This window comes from Dendrobates tinctorius, unplaced genomic scaffold, assembly GCF_039654945.1.
Source record: "Dendrobates tinctorius isolate UK_male_01 unplaced genomic scaffold, ASM3965494v1 ptg000133l, whole genome shotgun sequence".
Lineage (NCBI taxonomy): Eukaryota > Metazoa > Chordata > Amphibia > Anura > Dendrobatidae > Dendrobates > Dendrobates tinctorius.
Genome location: NW_027361801.1, coordinates 19,857,044 through 19,872,455, shown reverse-complemented (window position 1 = coordinate 19,872,455; position 15,412 = coordinate 19,857,044). Strand labels below are relative to the sequence as shown.

Here is a 15,412-nt window from a genome sequence, read left to right as displayed (position 1 = left end):
ACATTGGAGGCAATTCCTTTTATGTGTAATTGTTGATATTTGAATGAAGTTGTGTAATGAATACAAATGCAAGTTATATTGAAGAAGAATTTTTTGTTCTTCTGCGATTTTGGTCACTTTTCTCTTGATGTAGAGATTGAAGTGGCAGTTTGGGTTTAATAATAGATGTAATTAGTATTTAACTACACTTTCCTATTTTCTTGGAAGAGTTCATGTGCAGTTTACTGGGCCAATAATTACAATACAAAATATTGTATTACGTTTTATAACCTACAGATTTTCCGCATCTAATGCAAGTCTACAGGGAAGAACAACACACAGAAAACTCAGTGTAAGACGCTGCATTTTTAATGCAGCAAAAATACGTGGGGTCAAAAAGCCACCAAAAGCTCACTGTGGGAATATAGCCTTATAGCGCACCTGATAGCTAATAAATGAGACTAGTCAGACAGGCAGGTCCTCTACAGCATCTGCCCGCCCATTGTCCTATACATGCATGCAGGGAGAAACCCATCACTCCGGGAGAGAAGCCAACTCTCATGTTGCTTGGTCCCAGGGCCGGACTGGCCATCTGGCAATTCTGGCAAATGCCAGAAGGGCCTGTCTGGTTGTGGGCTGCCTTGTCTGCTACATTGCTAACAGACTGACTCCATCACTTATCCCAGCAGGCCACAGGTATCATTAGAAACATTGGTCTTGTAGTAAATCTTGCTTTCCTCTATCCAGGGTAATATTAGTAATGTATCCCACCTGGTTCATGGGGACAGGGACAGCATGGGCCTGTGTGATTTCAAATCCCAGGGCTGAATTTCAGCCCCAGTCCGTACCTGCTTGGTCCCCAACAGCTTTTAAATTAAGCTTTCCTCTAAAATGCCACAGCATTTCAGAGTCAAAAATACCTGATTGAATTTATACATGCTGCCCGTGGATCTAGAAGAATATATCAGTTGTTAGGTTTCCTTCAAAAGGAAAAAAAAAAAAAAAGGCTGACAGAGGGTGGAGATTAAAAAAGAAGGGAAAAAATAAATAGCGGTTGGAAGGGATTGAATTTACTGGAAAAAATATTATTATCATTTACAATATATAATACCAAAGAAAACAACCAAGAGTATAATCCAAAAAATATCATAATTTATTCAATATACTTTTGTTTTAAAACATTATATCACATTGAATACAGAGGCCACAGAACCACAATAATGTGACATAGCAACTGGTGTGTACAATAAACCATGTATCAAAATATTGCACAATTCCCTTATTAAAACATTTATGCAAAATCCACAATAATGATGGGATATATGTGCAAGAAAATATTCTACAAAAAACATGGAAGATGGAAATAAAAAATGTAAGACCCGATACAAATGTTCAAAAACAAAACCTTTGATGATGCCTCAAGGTGGTGAGTGCATATTATGACAAAAATTAAATACATGTGCCAATAAAATATATTGCAAAAATGCATATCCAAAAACCCACCAGGAACACCCGAAATAGTACTGGCAAGTGCATAAATTACGTGAATTGACTGATTATGCAAAATTAAATGCGTGTGAAAACAAAATGTTGTTGCCTGAATGTGTGTGCGATACCTTGGCAAATATACCCAAAATAAATAAATTACCTTTTAAAGTAAAAAGAAAGTGAACTAAATATAAATGCCGAGGATTGTGAGCCAAAATCAAAAGAATAAATGAAAAAACATTTGTAAACCAGACTTACATGGAACCAGTGGCTGTCAGTGGCTGTTTTGACCAATCAGCGACCAATCAGCGGCAGGCGCAGGCCATAATCTGTAAAAAAGAAAATTAAAATAAAAAAAAGTTATTCTCACCTTCCGACGGCCTCCTGTCTTCTTTCCACGTGCCCAGCGTCGCGTTCCCAGTAATGCTTTGCGGCTTAGACCGCTGATGTCACTCTCGCGAGAGCGAGAAAGAAGACCGACGTCATCAGCGGTCTAAGCTGCAAAGCATTACTGGGAACGCGAGGCCGGGCATGTGGAAAAAGACAGGAGGCTGTCGGAAGGTGGGAATAACTTTTTTTTTTTTTTTTTTTTAATATTATTTTTGTACAGGGCCGCGGCAGTGATTGGTCGCGGCTACAAGGCCGCATTGCTGATTGGACGCGGACAGAGGGCCGGGACGCTGATTGGTCGTGGATACAAGGAAAGGGGGGTAAGGGGACCATGCATACCAGGAAAGGGGGGTGAGGGAACCATGCATACCAGGATTGGGGGGTGAGGAGACCATGCATACCAGGATTAGGGGGTGAAGGGACCATGCATACCCTAAAAGGAGGGTAAGAGGACCATGCATTCCAGGATTGGGGGGTGAGGGGACCATGCATACCAGGAAAGGGGGGTGAGGATACCATGCATGCCAGGATTGGGGGGGTGAGGGGACCATACATACCAAGAAAGGGGGGTGATGGTGAGCATACATACCAGGATTGGGGTGTGAGAGGACCATGCATACCAGCAAAGGGGGGAGAGGGGACCATGCATACAAAGAAAGGGGGGTGAGGGGACCATGCATACCAGGATAGGGGGGGTGAGGGGACCATGCATACCAGGATTGGGAGGTGAGAGGACCATGCATACCAGGATTGGGGGGTGAGGGGACCATGCATTCCCCAAAAGGGGGGTAAGAGGACCATGCATACCAGTAAAGAGGGGTGAGAGGACCATGCATACCAGGATTGGGGGGTGAGAGGACCATACATTCCAGGATTGGGGGGTGAGGGAACCATGCATACCCCGAAAGGGGAGTAAGAAGACCATGCATACCAGGAAAGAGAGGTGAGAGGACCATGCTTACCAGGATTGGGGGGTGAGAGGACCATGCATTCCAGGATTGGGGGGTCAGGGGACCATGCATACCAGGATAGGTGGTTGAGGGGTAGCATGCATATCAGGATTGGGGGTGAGAGAACCATACATATCAGGATAGGGGGGTGCATTATTGCATTATTATTAAATCTTCAAATATAAACTGCATATATATTCTAGAAGACCCGATGCGTTAGAATCGGGCCACCATCTAGTGTTGAATAAATTATGATATTTTTGGTTTATACTCTTGGTTGTTTTCTTTGGTATTATTCATTCGTTGAGTTCTCTGCCCAATTACATTTGTTTGTGGACAATATTGTAACTAGTTATCTCATGTCATGATCCAGCGTGGATCTGACAGATTAAATGGATAAGTGAACTTTTTTCCTTTGGCTAGGTGCCAAAGTGATTGCCCCCGGTGGCCATTAGAATTATTACACGTGGTGTTGTTCATTCTAAGTTGCCCCGGTGGTGGTGAGTGGTAGTGCACTTTAGTTTCTTTGGTTTAGTGCACGTAATTATAAATCAGGTGTGAGGCTCTATAAAAGGGAGCCAGGTGTGTTCAATCACTGTTGGTGATATTGTGAGTTAGTCATTCTCAAGGAAGCCTGGGTGAAAGAAGGAGCTGAACATGAGTCCTGTGCAGCCCAGCCAGAGGGGACGAGTGGCAGCTATGTGGTCTGCAAGAAGGGCTGGCATGGCGTGGTGGAGTCACAGTTTATGGTGTCGGCAGGAAGTGCTGGCATGGCTTGGTGGAGTGGCGACAATGGTGAGAGTTGCACTCAGCATGCTGGACTTTGTTGCTGAAAACTGGACTCAAGCATGCTGGACTTTTTGGCAGAAGCTGGACTCATCTTTGGTACTCTGTTTACTGGGCAGCTGCAACTGGTGGTGGACTCTGCTCCAAGGCTGCACTATGGTGAAGAATCCAGTTATGGTGATGGATCTGGGTGGAGGAGAAGATGCGCACAGGTGGTGGGCTCTGTTGCTAGGAGCGTACGCAACAGAGCAAAGCTAAGTGGTGTTTCCCCTGTATTGTCATTTTCCCTCATGTGTGTTTAGTGCAGTGGTGGGATTAGTTTCCGCACCGACGAATTCCCTAGTGAGGGTTTAGGTTCAGGGCTAGTTAGGGTTTTTAGGTTCCTGTGGGTCGCCCGGTGCGGAACTGGCATAGGGAACGTTAGGAGTTCAGGGACACTGGCTCAGGGGAGTACAGGAGGTCTGCACTTCCCTATTCCCTATTGCAGGGCCCACCATTGTTAATGTTACCCAGGTTCCCCTTTATTATTTAAATTCGCCTTACTGGAGGCGGGGTTTCCAGACAACTTTATATATGTGTAATATCTAAATTTGCCAGTTGGAGGCGGTGTATCCAGCTGCACGTCCTATTATTTAACCCCTTCACCCCCAAGGGTGGTTTGCACGTTCATGACCGGGCCAATTTTTACAATTCTGACCACTGTACCTTTATGAGGTCATAACTCTGGAATGCTTCCATGGATCCCGGTGATTCTGACATTGTTTTCTCGTGACATATTGTACTTCATGTTAGTGGTAAAATTTCATTCAAATAACTTGCGTTTATTTGTGAGAAAAACGGAAATTTGGCGAAAATTTCGCAATTTTCCAACTTTGAATTTTTATGCCCTTAAATCACAGAGATACAGCACACAAAAAACTTGATAAACAACATTTCCCACATGTTTACTTTACATCAGCACAATTTTGGAACCAAAATTTTTTTTTGTTAGGAAGTTATAAGGGTTGAAAGTTGACCAGCGATTTCTCATTTTTACAACACCATTTTATTTTTAGGACCACATCACATTTGAGGTCACTTTGAGGGGTCTATATGATAGAAAATACCCAAAAGTGACACCATTCTAAAAACTGCACCCCTTAAGGTGCTCAAAACCACATTCAAGAAGTTTATTAACCCTTTAGGTGCGTCACAGGAATTTTTTTGAATATTTAAAAAAAAATGAACATCTAACTTTTTTTTCACACAAAAAATACTTCAGGTTCAATTTTTTTTTATTTTACCAAGGGTAACAGGAGAAATTGGACTGCAAAAGTTATTATGCAATTTGTCCTGAGTACGCTGATACCTGATATGTGGGGGGGAACGACTGTTTCGGCACATGGCAGAGCTCAGAATGGAAGGAGCGCCGTTTGACTTTTTCAATGCAAAATTGGCTGGAATTCAGATCGGACGCCATGTCACGTTTGGAGAGTCCCTGATGTACCTAAACAGTGGAAACCCCTTACAAATTTGGAAACTAGACCCCCCCAAGGAACTTATCTAGATATGGGGTGAGAACTTTGAACCCACAAGAGCTTTACAGAAGTTTATAACGTACAGCGGTACAATTAAAAAATCATATTTTTTCCACAAAAATGATCTTTTCACCCCAATTTTTATTTTCCCAAGGGTAACAGGACCCTAAAAGTTATTGTGCAATTTGTCCTGAGTACGCTGATACCCTACATGTGGGGGTAAACCACTATTTGGGCGCCTTGCAGAGCTCGGAAGGGAAGCAGCGCCATTTGACGTTTTTGGCTGGAATTGAGATCGGACATCATGTTGCGATTGGAAAACCCCTGATGTACCAAAACAGTGGAAACCCCCCACAAATGACACCATTTTGGAAACTAGACCCCCTAAGGAACTTATCTAGATGTGTGGTGAGAACTTTGAACCCACAAGGGCTTCACAGAAGTTTATAACATAAAGCTGTACAATTAAAAAATCATATTTTTTCCACGAAAATGATCTTTTCACCCCAATTTTTATTTTCCCAAGGGTAACAGGACCCTAAAAGTTATTGTGCAATTTGTCCTGAGTACGCTGATACCCTACATGTGGGGGTAAACCACTATTTGGGCGCCTTGCAGAGCTCGGAAGGGAAGCAGCGCCATTTGACGTTTTTGGCTGGAATTGAGATTGGACACCATGTCGCGATTGGAAAACCCCTGATGTACCTAAACAGTGGAAACCCCCCACAAATGACACCATTTTGTAAACTAGACCCCCAAGGAACTTATCTAGATGTGTGGTGAGCACTTTGAACCCCCCAGTGCTTCACAGAAGTTTATAACGCCCGGGCGTGAAAATAAAAAATTCGTATTTTTTCCACAAGCATGATCAATTAGTCCCCAATTTTTTCATTTTCCCAAGGGTAACAGGAGAAATTGGACCCCAAAAGTTGTTGTCCAATTTGTCATGAGTACGCTGACACCCCATATGTGGGAGAAAACTACTGTATGGATATACGTCAGGGCTCGGAAGGGAAGTAGTGATGTTTTGGAATGGTCTGTGGGTGTCATGTTGCCTTTGGAGAGCCCCTGATGTACCTAAACTATTGAAACTCCCCACAAGTGACCCCATTTTTGACAGTAGGCCCCCCACGGAACTTAGCTAGATGTGTGGTGAGCACTTTGAACCCCCAAGTGCTTCACAGAAGTTTATAACGCTCGGGTGTGAAAATAAAAAAATCATTTTTTTCCACAAAAATGATATTTTTGCCCCCAATTTTTTATTTTCCTAAGGGTAACAGGAGAAATTGGACCCCAAAAATTGTTTTGCAATTTGACCTGAGTAGGCTGATACCCTACATGTGGGGGTAAAACACTGTTTGGGCGCATGGCAGAGCTTGGAAGGGAAGGAGCACCATTTGACTTTTTCAACTCAGAATTGGCTGGAATTGAGATCAGACGCCATGTTGCATTTGGAGAGCCCCTGATGTGCCCAAACAGTGGAAACCCCCCAATTATAACTCCAACCCGAACCCCAACACACCCCTAACCCTAGCCCTAACCCTAACCCTAGCCCTAACCCTAACCCTAATGAAAAAATGGAAATAAATACATTTTTTTTATTTTATTATTTTTCCCTAACTAAGGGGGTGATAACGGGGGGTTTGATTTACTATTTATGGCGGTTTTTATGTTTGGCGGCTGTCACACGCTAAAAGACGCTTTTTATTGTAAAAATAGTTTTTGCATCACCACATATTGAGAGCTCTAATTTTTCCGTATTTTGACCCACCGAGTCATGTGAGGTCTTATTTTTTGCGGGACGAGTTGACGTTTTTATTGGTACAATTTTCGGGCACATGACATTTTTTGATCGCTTTTTATTCCGATTTTTGGGACGCAGAATGAACAAAAACCAGCATTTCATGAATTTCTTTTGGGGGGGTGCGTTTACACCGTTCCGTGTGCGATAAAATTGATAAAGTGGTTTTATTCTTTGGGTCAGTACAGTTACAGCGATACCTCATGTAGGTCTTTTTTTATGTTTTGTCGGTTTTATGCAATGAAAACTATTTTATATAAAAATAATTATTTTTGCATCGCTTTATTCTGCGAGCTATAACTTTTTTATTTTTTCACTGATGATGCTGTGTGGCAGCTCGTTTTTTGCGGGACAAGATGACGTTTTCAGAGGTACCATGGATATTTATATTCGTCTTTTTGATCGCGCGTTATTACACTTTTTGTTTGGCGGTATGATAATAAATCATTATTTTTTGCTTTGTTTTTTATTTTTTAAGGGGTTTGCTAAAGGGGTTAACTAATGGGACAGTTTTAAAGGGCGGGTCGTTACGGACGCGGCGATACCTAATATGTGTACTTTTATTGTGTTTTTTTTTTTTTTTATTTCTAAAAAATGGATTTATTTGGGGGAATATTTTTTTTTTCCCTAATTAATTTGGCGATTTTTTTTTATTTTAACACTTTTTTTTTAATTTATTTTTTTACTTTATTAAATAGTCCCAGGTGGGACATCACTGTCCTGTGACAGATCGCTGATCTGTCACATCACAGATCACTGTGACAGATCAGCAATCTGTCACAGGCACTGCAGGAGGCTTCCTCATGCCTGCGCTTTGCAGGCACTGAGGAAGCCAGCTTCATGCAGGCCCCCGTCGCCATCTTGGATTCGGGGGCCTGCAGGAAAGGAGCCCCCGGCAGCAGCGCTGCACATTGCGCTGCCGTGGGGGGCTCAGGGAAGCACGGAGGGAGCCCCCTCCCTGCCGATGCTTCCCTTTAACTCCCGGTACACCGCGATCGTGTTTGATCGCGGTGTACAAGGGGTTAACATGTCGGGGGCGGTCCGTGACCGCCCCTGACACATTGTGCCGGGTGTCATCTGTGATAATCAGCTGACACCCGGCCGCGATCAGCGGCGCTCACCACGTGGGTGCCGCTGATTGCGGTAGACGTACTATCCCGTCCATGGGCATAGGGGTCCGGGTCCCATGGACGGGATAGTACGTCTCATGTCAGGAAGGGGTTAAATTCGCCCAACTGGAGGCGGTGTATCCAGGGTCATGTGTGTCATATGGGTTCGCCTTGCGGTACTCGCTGCGTCCAGACACACGTGACCGTGACATCTCATTTCTGTTTTTCAACAGATACAGTCCTCTCTTTTTTTCTAGCATTAAGCATGGATCATAAAGCCAGGGAGAAATCTTGGCTTGATAAAGCTTGTAATTTATTTAAACAGAGTGCCTCTGGTCACATTCAGGATAATTTTAACAATGATTTTAAGGATAATTCTAGGAAATTTCAAAATTTGCTACAGAAAAAAACTCATCTTTGGTGGACTCGAGCATCCTTAGATAATTACCTCAAGCAAAAATTGATACCTCGTGGCTTGAGGATACAAATGTATCCCTCTTTTGATTTAGACGATGAATTGTTAAATAAAAAATGGGAAGAAGCATCTACTTCGTGTTCCCTGATTTTTTTGGAGATTATCAATGAGAAAAATAATATGTTATTAAAATAATTGGATGATCAAATTGAGAAATTGCAGATTATTCTGACTAAAGACACACAATTTTGATAATAATAGAGTTTACAAATGGCGCAATAGGAAGGAAAGAAAGAAGGATATATCGAGAAGCTCTTCTGTTACCTCTTTGATGTCCCAGACTAGTCATGCATCTTCACAAATGGAATCTAATGTACTTACTAGCATGAGTAGAGTTGAGCGAAACTGGTCGAACAATTTCAAAAGTCGCCAACTTTTGGCAAAGTCGGGTTTCATGAAACGAAACCCGACCCTAGGATGAGGTCGGCCACGAGGTCGGCGACTTACGCGCCAAAGTCGCGTTTCAAAAGTTTGTTTTGCGCTCTTTTTCAGCCAATCAGGATCCACGGACACTGTGGGCAACGTGATGACATAGGCAGGGGTCGCCACCATCTTTCAGAAGGGCATGCAAGTGATTGGCTTGCTTTGGTGGGCGTCACAGGGGTTATAAAAGGGCGTGCACGCCGACCGCCATCTTACTTCTGCCGATCTTAGCATAGGGAGAGGTTGCTGATTCTGTAGGGAGAGTGTTAGGCAGGGAAGAAGACCAAAAAACTGCTTCTGCTGCTAGCGATTTTGCCTGTGCAACACACCAGTCACTGTGTGTGCAGTGCAAGGGGAGGCTATATTGTGGTGGATCAGCGGTGTTGGTTGTTAGGCTGCCTTCTAAGGCTTCCTGACAGCTGCATTGCTGTTTCCCCACTGCTCTGCAAACTGCTTTTTTAAAAGCAATCCCAATTTTTTTTTTTGTCCTGCTAAGGTACTGAGCGTGCATTTATTCACACCATACAGCGGTGTACGCTCCTCACACAGTACCGTGTAACGGCTGTTATCACAGCCACAGTGAAGCTATCTGTGTGTCACTGTGGAAGGATAAGTGGAGGACTTGTTCCGTTCTTACAGACCTACACTCTAGGGAGATTCCTATTCTGCCCAATTCTACAATTCACTTTTTTCACACCTGTGCCATCGAGCCTGTGCCTGTGACATAGCACTGTGATATTCAGTGGGCCTCACACAATCCAAGTGTCCAGTGTCCACAAGTGTCTGCAGAAATTCAAAATCTCCCTTATCCTGTAGTCACTTTTTGCATACCTGCTGCATCGAGCCTGTGACATAGCGCTGTGATATTCAGTGGGCCTCACACAATCCAAGTGTCCAGTGTCCACAAGTGTCTGCAGAAATTCAAAATCTCCCAGAAATTCAAAATCTCCCTTATCCTGTAGTCACTTTTTTCACACCTGTGCCATCGAGCCTGTGACATAGCGCTGTGATATTCAGTGGGCCTCACACAATCCAAGTGTCCAGTGTCCACAAGTGTCTGCAGAAATTCAAAATCTCCCAGAAATTCAAAATCTCCCTTATCCTGTAGTCACTTTTTTCACACCTGTGCCATCGAGCCTGTGACATAGCGCTGTGATATTCAGTGGGCCTCACACAATCCAAGTGTCCAGTGTCCACAAGTGTCTGCAGAAATTCAAAATCTCCCAGATATTCAAAATCTCCCTTATCCTGTAGTCACTTTTTTCACACCTGTGCCATCGAGCCTGTGACATAGCGCTGTGATATTCAGTGGGCCTCACACAATCCAAGTGTCCAGTGTCCACAAGTGTCTGCAGAAATTCAAAATCTCCCAGAAATTCAAAATCTCCCTTATCCTGTAGTCACTTTTTTCACACCTGTGCCATCGAGCCTGTGACATAGCGCTGTGATATTCAGTGGGCCTCACACAATCCAAGTGTCCAGTGTCCACAAGTGTCTGCAGAAATTCTAAATCTCCCCTGTCCTATAGACACCTTGTACCTTGTTTTACATTACTATATAGTTTGTTGGATTTTGTCTACATTTCTTCCAAATATGAGGAAGGCTGGTGGAAGAGGCCGTGGAATTGGGCGGGGGTTGGCAGCTGGTAATGATGGTGTTGGTGGTGGATCTGATGGTAGTGGCAAAAGCAAAATAGGACCGAATGCAGGAGGTGTTGAGCCTGCGTCATCGTCTGGCTCCATAAGGCTTCGAAGGCTTAGTTTTCTAGGAGTTGGCAAACCGCTTTTAACGCCAGAGCATCAGGAAAAAGTTTTGTCTTACATTGCTGACTCAGCCTCCAGCTCTATCGCCTCCTCTTCTGAAGTTGTAAAAAGTAAAAGCACTGAGTCGTCATTGGAGGCTCATGTTCATGAACCACACCTTTCCTTGTGTCCTTCACCACAACCAAGATTGAAGGATGACGCAGGCCATACTAGTGATAACTCCATGGAGCTGTTTTCACATACCATGCCTAGATTATCAAGTGAAATGGTGAATTACCCAGGCCAAGATGAATCTGACATGGAGTGCACTGATGCACAGCCGCTGATAGATGATTCTGCTGGTACATTCACTCAGAGCACTACATTGTCCTCGCAGTGTACAGAGCCAGATTCTGACCCTGATGAGACTCAGGTGCCCCTTCCCGCACACTATACCACCATACACGGTGACACAGAGGAAGGTGCACATGACATTGAAGAGGAGGTGATGGATGACCCAGTTGTTGACCCAGATTGGCATCCATTGGGGGAAGAGGGTGCTGCTTCCAATAGCTCAGATGAGGAGCATCCACAGCAGACATCAACATCGCAACAGCTGTTATCTGGCAGGCCCGGAGCACTCCAAAGACAGGTTCCAAAAATCAAAAGAGTTGCTGGACAGCTTGTCCAGAGGGTCAAAACATCACAGCGTGCTAGGCCGCAAAATGTCTGCCAAAGTAGGAAGAGTGCAGTGTGGCACTTTTTTGAACAAAATCCTCATGATCAGGCCAAGGTTATCTGTAAGAAGTGCGCAAAGACCTTTAGCCGAGGGAAAAATCTGAAAAATTTGAATACCAGTTGCATGCTTAGACATTTAACCAGCATGCATTTGCAAGCGTGGACACAACACCAAACCTCAAGTGCCACATGTGCAACTGATCACAAAGAAGGTAGTCAACAACGCTACATTGTTTCCCCCACTGTAAGCCCACCGGTTAGCACAGCAGCAAATGTTGAGGTGTCGTTGCAAGGCCACAGCAGTCAGGGAATCCCACTGTTATATCAACGAAATACTGAATCTAGGCCATCAGAAAGAACACCAACTCCATCACCATCATCAACCCTCTCTCAGTCCGCCCTGTCCACCGCTACTTCCACCATATGCAGCTCTCAAGTCCAGCTCACCCTCCCAGACACTATGAGTAGGTCAAGAAAGTACTCAGTCTCTCATCCGCCTACACTGGGTTTGAACGCCTACATTGCCAAACTAATCTCGTTTGAGATGATGCCCTATCGGTTGGTGGAAAGCGCAGCTTTCCGCGAACTCATGGCCTATGCAGTACCACGCTATGACCTACCCAGTCGCCACTTCTTCTCTTGCAAAGCCATCCCAGCCCTCCACCATCATGTGAAAGACCGCATTGTCCATGCACTCAAGCAGTCAGTGAGTGGAAAGGTGCACCTCACAACTGATGCATGGTCCAGTCGGCATGGCCAGGGCCGTTACGTGTCCATCACTGCGCACTGGGTTAATGTGGTGGATGCAGGGTCCACAGGGGACAGCGGTGGTGGGACAGTGCTGCCTAGCCCACGGTATAGGAAACAGTTGGCTGTAGGCGTTCCACCCTCCTCCTCCTCCTCCAGAAGCGAAAGCTCGTCCACAGAGCGCAGTCGTACGAGCACTCCATCTGCAGCTGCCACTGTTGCACACGAGGTGTCCCCCTATCGAGCAGCTAGTGGAAAGCGTCAGCAGGCTGTGTTGCAGATGATGTGTTTGGGCGACAGACACACCGTCGAGGTGCTGGCCGAGTACTTGAAGCGACAAACTGAGTCATGGCTGGGCAGTGTACATCTTGAGGCAGGCAAGGTAGTTAGTGATAACGGCCGTAATTTTGTGGCAGCCATAGCCCTTTCAAAACTCAGCCACATACCTTGCTTGGCTCACACCTTGAACCTGGTGGTGCAGTGCTTCCTCAAAAATTATCCGGAGTTAACAGCCCTGCTCCATAAGGTGCGAAGACTGTGCGCGTACATCCGCCGGTCGCCTGTACACTCCGTTCGTATGCAGAAGCTGCAGCGATTGCTCCACCTTCCCAACCACCGCCTCATTATCGACATTGCAACAAGGTGGAACTCCACCCTGCACATGGTGGAGCGGCTGTGCGAGCAGAGGCAGGCCATAATGCATTTGTGGGAGGATACACGGCCAGGCACTTTGAGAGCAGACATGGAGTTGACAGGTGTGCAGTGGTCGAAGCTGAAAGACCTCTGTAAAGTCCTTCAGTGTTTTGAGGAATGCACACGGCTGGTAAGCGCAGACGACGCCATCCTAAGCATGAGCATCCCACTTATGCGTCTGCTCATGCAAACTTTGACGCACCTTAAGGAGCAGGCGTCTGCAGCCAATGTTGACGAGGAGGAAGAGGTGGAGGGAATCCTTGATGACATTCAGCCATTGTCTGCTCAGGGACCTCTCCTAGACGAGTTGGAGGAGGAAGAAGAGGAGGAGGAGGATGATGATGGGGATGATTACTTAGGGGAGGAGGATGCATCTCGTGGGGCAAGTGAAAATGTTGGCGTGGCAAGGTCTGGTACAGGGTTTGTGCGTGACTGGAGGGATGTGGATTTGCCAGAAAGTGCTCCTCCAACCAGCACTCGCAGTGCATCATTGACACCGGGAACATTGGCCCACATGTCAGATTATGCCTTGCGGATCCTAAAAAGGGACCCCCGCATTGCCAAAATGATGAACAATGACGACTACTGGTTGGCCAGCATCCTGGATCCACGCTATAAAGGCAAATTACAAAACATCATGCCACAGGAGAACCTTGACCTAATATTGGCTAATAAACAAGCAACTCTGGTAAATCGGTTGCTTGAGGCATTCCCAGCACACAGCAGCGGTGATGGTTCTCACACGAGCCGTACGGGCCGGGGGCAGCTTGGCAGAGGTGTTCATGGTGCACACAGCAGAAGTGGCCTTGGAAACAGGGGTTTCATGACAATGTTGTGAACTGATTTTTCAAGTACCGCTCACACAACTGGTAATACAGCATCGATGGAAAGTGACAGGAGACAGCAGTTGTCAACTATGGTTACAAACTACTTCTCCTCCCATATCGATGTTCTCCCACACAGGTCATTCCCCTTTGACTATTGGGCTGCTAAACTGGACACCTGGCCTGAATGGGCACAATATGCCTTACAGGAGCTCGCTTGCCCAGCTGCAAGTGTGCTATCGGAAAGAGTCTTCAGTGCAGCTGGATCAATCCTGACAGAAAAAAGGACCCGTCTGTCAACCTAAAATGTGGATGATCTAACCTTCATTAAAATGAACCATGCATGGGTTTCCAAGGATTTTGTCCCACCTTCCCCTGGTGACACATAGGGTGACAGAAAAATGGCTTGCTTTGGTCCACCTCTTCCTGGGACTTTACCTATTTCGCCTTTTGCATCAGCTGAATGTCCAACATCAACATATGCCACTTTCTAAAACTCCCTAACTGTGCTGCCTCCCCCCCCATGGCCAGGGTCACCACCTAGCGCACGACACCGTGCGAGTGCCGTTGCCCTGGACAGGTGGGTAGGCCGACTCTTGGGCACAGGCACTGGCACAGGGTCCCTCATAGTGCAATCAAGTGTCTCTGACGGTGGTGGTGCACACCCGCCGTCAGACACACCGCCGTACTATGAGGGGCCCAGTGCCAGTACCGACGCCCACGAGTGGGCCCCCCTTGCTTGGGCAGGGCCCCAGCATTTGCAATCTTTACCTCTCCCTGCTCCTCCGCTGTGTAGTCTGGGCCGTCAAATCCATACTGTGCCTGACACCGTCTGAGCCTGCCTCCTGATGTATAGACATATCTTTTGAATGTGTACGCTATCCATACATGTTATCCGGGGATACGGTACCCTTTCTCACCTTTGTGCAATCACGTGTAACCCATACTGGGCGTGAGAACGGCTGGCGAGCTGTTAAGCAAGCTACAGCACCTGTGGTTTGCACAAGTAAATTTTTCATTTTTTTCAGGAATGACGGTTAGGCCTAATTCCGGAACTGCGGTTGACCTGCACTTACTGGGAAATCATCGTTCGCGAGTAATAATTGTAATCAGTGATCCCCATCACTAACGTTGTTCAGCGGGTTATCTGCACCTGTAAGCGACAAACGCTGGCCTTTTCAGTGTAGCGCACATGCAGACACGGACATGTAAGGGCATGACACACCAGTTATTGGCCAATCTCATGTGCCAGAGCCTCACGTGTCCCTCTAGTAAGCCGGACTCGGACCGCGGGGCATGCCGGAGTCTCGTTCGTTAACGGAATTAAGCTTGCAATGTGTGCATCTGTTCTGTAGCTGGCATGGTTGAGGTTGCCCATGTTGAGTCAAATTACGCCGTAGGCTCCACTCCTGGTGGTGCCCTTCTGGATATTCCTTTAAGGTTCAGCTTTGCAACCATACTGCCCACGTAAAACAAACACTTTGCCTTCATGAACGCTGTTTGGAGGGTCATGACTCGTGGGAATAACGCCGCCCAATCAGTTAACCTGCTAGACAGATCCTTCGTTGCTCCCAAGCATGACATCACACTCCCTAGGAGGAAGGTAATGCCACTGTGGCGACCGTACTCCTGGGGGCGACACAAGTGCACTGATGCCCAGCCACTGCTCGATGAATCTGCTGGTACATTCACCCAGACCACTACATTCCCCTCGCACGCTACCCGGCCTGAATCTGACCCTGATGAAACT

General features: G+C 46.0%; 1 protein-coding gene across 2 annotated transcripts in view; it reads right to left on the bottom strand.

Moving 5' to 3' along the window:
* ADGRG4 (adhesion G protein-coupled receptor G4) overlaps positions 1-15,412 on the bottom strand; it is a 211,597-nt gene that overhangs the window by 142,069 nt on the left and 54,116 nt on the right. The window contains exon 2 of one of the 2 annotated variants that reach the window (XM_073543549.1): positions 1,726-1,796. The exons of the other annotated variant lie outside the window; for it this stretch is intronic. The gene's annotated coding sequence lies outside the window, so the exon portion shown is untranslated. The remainder of the gene's footprint in view (positions 1-1,725; positions 1,797-15,412) is intronic. 2 annotated transcript variants of the gene reach the window in all.